Source organism: Cupressus sempervirens, chromosome 10, assembly GCF_028749045.1.
Source record: "Cupressus sempervirens isolate cs-2001-9-10 chromosome 10, ASM2874904v1, whole genome shotgun sequence".
Taxonomy (NCBI): domain Eukaryota; kingdom Viridiplantae; phylum Streptophyta; class Pinopsida; order Cupressales; family Cupressaceae; genus Cupressus; species Cupressus sempervirens.
The window spans coordinates 725,866,102-725,871,724 of NC_143127.1; positions in this window are offsets into that span (position 1 = coordinate 725,866,102).

The following is a 5,623-nucleotide window of genomic DNA, read 5'->3' on the forward strand; positions in this document are numbered from 1 at the left end:
ACCCAAACTGAACGATAATCTTAATCCTAATTAAATACTATAGCAATTTTAAGTAAAATTATACTGGTGAGATGAGGGAGTGGATAAAGTGAAAAAAAGATAATAGACAAATAAATTTGTGTGTGTTAGAGAGAGAGAGAGAGAGGATATTGTAAAACATTAATATAAAACCAAATTATTTTCTAAAATCTATTTGAAAACCAAAGTTCCCACTAAACCATAATTGAACACTAACCCTAACCCAAATTGAATACTATATCACATTGAACCCTAAACTAGCCATAATATTAGTTATATAATCCAAAAACCTAAGTGTGCTTCTATATGTAATCCAATAATAGTCAAATTATAAATATAATCTAAAATATAACACAATGAAAAATGACTTGATTCTTAGGACTTTAGGGATTGGAACAAACATGCATGTGTGTGTGTGTGTGTGTGTGTGTGTGTGTGTGTGTGTGTGTGTGTGTGTGTGTGTGTGTGTGTGTGTGTGTGTGTGTGTGTGTGTGTGAGAGAGAGAGAGAGAGAGAGATAAATTAAGGTGATATAGATGCATATATATAAGAGATAGATGCGGGGAAGATATGGTGACAGGATTGAGTGACAAAAAGAGGGAGTGGAAGATAAAGATATAGAGTGAGAAATTATAGGTGTTAGATAAGATATAATGGGGACAAGGTGAGAGACATAGGTAGATAAAGAAGATAGATATGGGGAAAATATAGTGAGAGTAGGGAGTTGATAGAGAGAGACTGGGAGAGGAGACTACAAGAGAGAATAATTAGGGGTATTTAGATGTTTATGTATAAGAGATATCGATAGGAAGGTATGGTGATAGAAGGGAGCAAGAGAAAGAGTGAGTGGAAGATAAAGAGATAGACTAAGTAGTTATATGTGGTAGATAAGACAAAATGGGGACAAGGTGAGAGACCTATGGTAGATAAAGAAGATATAAATAGTGGGTAAATATGGTGAGAGTAAGGAGCTGACTAATTATTAGAGAAGTGGTAAATAAGATAGAATGGGGACAAGGTGAGAGACACGAGGTAGATAAAGAAGGTAAATAGGGAGAAAATATGGTGCAAGTAGGGAGATGATAAATTATTCGAGAGAGAGGGGGGCCAAACTATAAAAGAAATTATTTAGGGGGATATAGATGTGTATGTATAATATATAAAGATGGGGTGGATGTGGTAAAAAGGGGGAGCAAGACAAAGAGTGAGTGGAAAAAAAGGAGAGAGAGTGAATAATTATAGGGCATAGATAACATAGTATGGGGACAAGATGAGAGACATGAGGTAGATAAAGAGAGTAAATATAGGAAAAATATGGTGACAATAGATATATATATATATATATATATATATATATATATATATAATAGATAGATATGGGGAATATGTGGTGACATGATTGAGTGACAAAGAGAGGGAGTGAAAGATAAAGATACAGAGTGAGCAATTATAAGTGTTAGATAAGATATAATGGGGACAAGGTGAGAGACAGAGGTAGATAAAGAAGACAAATAGGGGGAAAATATAGCGAGAGTAGGGAATTGATGGAGAGAGAGTGGGGGTGGAGGAATACTATAAGAGAGAGTAATTATGGGGATTTAGATGTGTACGTATAAGAAATATAGATGGGGAAGATTAGGTGATAGGAGGGAACAAGAGAAAATGTGAGTGGAAGATAAAGAGATAGACTGAGTAGTTATAAGTGATAGATAAGATAGAACGGGGACAAGGTGGTAGACCTAAGGTACATAAAGAAGATATAAATAGGGGGGAAATATGGTGAGAGTAGGGAGATGATAAATTCTTTGAGAGTGGGAGGGGGGCAAACTATAAAATAAATTATTTAGTGGGATAGAGATGTGTATGTATAACATATAGAGATGAGGCAGATGTGGTAAAAAGAGGGAGCAAGAAAAAAAGTGAGTAGAAGCTAAGGAGAGAGAGTGAGTAATTATAGGGCATAGATACGATAGAATGGGGACAAGATGAGAGACATGAGGTATACAAACAAGGTTAATATAGGAAAAATATGGTGACAATAGAGAGAGAGGGGGGGGGGAGGGAGAGAGAGAGAGAGAGAGAGAGAGAGAGAGAGAGAGAGAGAGAGAGAGAGAGAGAGAGAGAGAGAGAGAGAGAGTAATTATGGGGATATAGATGTATATATATAAGAGATAGATATGGAGAAGATATGGTGATAGGAGGGAGTGAGAAAAAGAGTGAGTGGAAGATAAAGATATAGAGTGAGTAATTATAGGTGTTAGATAAGATATAATGGGGGCAAGGTGAGATACATAGGTAGATAAAGAAGATAAATAGGGGGGGAAATGAGTTGATAGAGAGAGAAAGAGAAAAGTTGGGTAGAAGACTGTAAGAGAGAGTAACTAGGGGGATATAAATGTGTACGTGTAAGAGATATAGACGGAGAAGATAGGGTGGCAAGTGGGAGCAAGAGAAAGAGTGAGTGGAAGATAAAGAGATAGATTGAGTAGTTATATGTGGTAGATAAAATAGAATGAGGACAAGGTGAAAGAAATGAGGTAGATAAAGAAGAAATAAATAGGGGAGAAATATGGTGAGAGTAGGGAGCTAATTAATTATTAAAGAAGTGGTAAATAAGATAGAATGGGGACAAGGTGAGAAACATGAGGTAGATGTGATATACACCTCGAAGAATAAAAATTTAATATTAGATCATGATGAATATAATGTTATTTGATTAATCTATTGATCACTACAGTTTATTAAGAGATAAATATATTTGATCATATTATAACACCACTGAATATATTTACTAACCAGTAATCAAATAAACAAATAATATTGATAATAAACTTAGACATTATATTTACTAAATAAATAATATTAATCAATTATAGTTAAACAATATAATCTAATACTAAACAAATATTAAGTATGTTACATCGGCCTTTATCTATGACACATGTATCAAGAGGCATGACTTTTTCTAGGTCCCTCCAGTGGCATATTAAACTTTCCTAGTCAATCGAATAAATATTTTTATATTAAATATATATTTTAAATTACTATACTTTTTTAAAAATACAATGAGAATTATTCTAATATTGTTCTAATTTATTGAACTTTTATTAAACTTATAGCACCACTAGGTGGCACTTGTTGAATAATTGATTGACCTTTGAATAATTCTAAATTATCTTGATAAAATTTGAGTAACATGGGTAACTACGACTACACAAATTTTTTAATTTATTTTCAATTATCGAAAATTATATTTATTTATATTTTTTATTGTTTCAATAAAATTATCATAAAACTGCTTATGTAACTTAATATAACAAAAAATAATTCAAAATTATGATATAAATATTAGCTTACACAAATAATGCACAAGATTCATGTGGCTAGTAGAACAAGTTTAATTTTTGAACAACTTTTTAATTACTATTGGAAAATGTTAAGTAAATTTGGAAATCCTCAACTAAAAACAAAATTTAGAAGAAAAACAATAAATTTAATAAAATTTAGTCAATATAAATCATATAGACAAGTTTAATAATATTTATTTTTTCTCCTACAAAACCAAGTAACTAAATATATACATAAAACATATTTAATAAAAAATTATAAATTATAAATTTTATTTCTTAACATGATATCTTGTTTTAAACAAAATGCTTGAAATTTAGAGTCTATTCTTGAAATGTTCATCATCTCCAAAAATAACTTTAAAAAATTCAAAAAAAGTTACAAGTTATTTTATAACATAATTATTTTGAAAACAACTTTTATAAATAATTATAATTTTAAAGAACTAAATATACATAACAGTTTTGATACATAATTTAAAAAACTAAACACATAAAACAATAATTATGATTTACACATTTAAAAGTTCATGAAAAAACTATTTTTTCTTTGAAATAATTAATATATACACATTTTTTGTTTTGTTATGTACATGTGCTAATTACATGTAAGTTTAACTTATTTATCTCTTTAGATGTAGGGTAAGATTTTACTAATTGTTGAATTTGATCATTGCAAAACATAAACATCCAATCAAATAATAATCTATATTTATTGGCTAAAGGCTTTAAAATCCGATTAACTAATGTGAGAGAAGCACTTAATTTATCATTTACACTCTAATTTAGATGACATAAAAGACTAATAATCTATAATCAAAATGTAACCAATTTCCATTTTGAGTTGAGATCATATCATAATAATTTGTACAAGATGAGTCTTTGCCTCAAACCTACCTTTCAATTTCTCAAATTAAAATCTTTATTTATGAATTATTTGTTGGATTTCTAGGTTTTGGATGTGTTTATGAAGACACGTTTTGCACTTTTCTAAATGACTATTTGAATTGATTGTGCCATGTAACTAAATTTAACATTTCCATATCTCATCAAGTGAGTTGAACCCTAATTGTAATCATAATTCAAATTGTGCCCTAAATTTAAGCCTATTGTAAAAGAATTATTAATTTTAACATCAATACTAAAGGTAATGGTCTTTAGCACCAAGTCAAATTGAACACTAATTCTTAATCAAATTGAACAAATAGCTCAAGTAATATTTTACTAGGAATTATTCATTTTTTTAAAATAGTTAATGTATTAGAAAATTAATAAGAAAAAAAATTTAGCTTTTGATATTATTGAATAAATTTAATTACTTTAAGAACAATGGTATTCTTTCAAATAATAATGCACACATTTAATAAAGTCCACCAATATCCCTCAAACATTTGTCAAATTTACTTATACTTATAAACCCTAATAGAAAACCATATTTGATTAGATTCCAATCTTAAATCAAATAAAACATTGAATACTTAGTTCAACCTATTTCTTTTAGATAATTGACATGACTCTTTAGGTAAGAGAATTGTTTTAAATTATGTTTCATAAAATGATATATATATGTCATCATAGATATTAGTAAAGAAGTAGAAGGTAATATATGAGGTAGAATCAAAGCGATAAGACAAAGAACTAATTAGATCATGGACATGCCCATAAGCTAAACTAATAAACCATACTAAGTTATAGTCATTCAAATAAAGAAGATGAAGGTTATTGCATTTATACTAAACATAACATGTAATCAGGACAACCAAAAAAATAAAAAGGAAAATTGGGAACCATGAGAGATGAAGAAATTGGCTTAAACAGTATAGAACTAGAATTGATCCTTAATATGATCAGAAGCTGACTAAAGTAGCATATGTTGGAATTCGATATCTCTACTTTCACAGATAGGTTCTTTAAGGGTTCGTTTGGCTGCGGAAATAGGAATAGCTATTCTGGAATACTTATTCTTAATAGAAAATGGGGCTACGTATTCCTATTTTCTGTTTGGTTCAGCCAATATTTGATGGGGAATTTGCGGACCCCAAAATTTATATTTTCTAAAATAAATAAAAGTGGAATAGTAATACATATTCCAATAACACCTATTTGGATGGAATTGCAAAACCTCATTTTTGGACCAAAATTGAAATACATATTCCCATTTTACTTCGTATTCCACTTCCAATTTGGTGCATCCAAACGAAGAATTCAAAATTTAAGAATTTACATATGTCTATTCTGCTTGTATTCCCATTGCCAAAC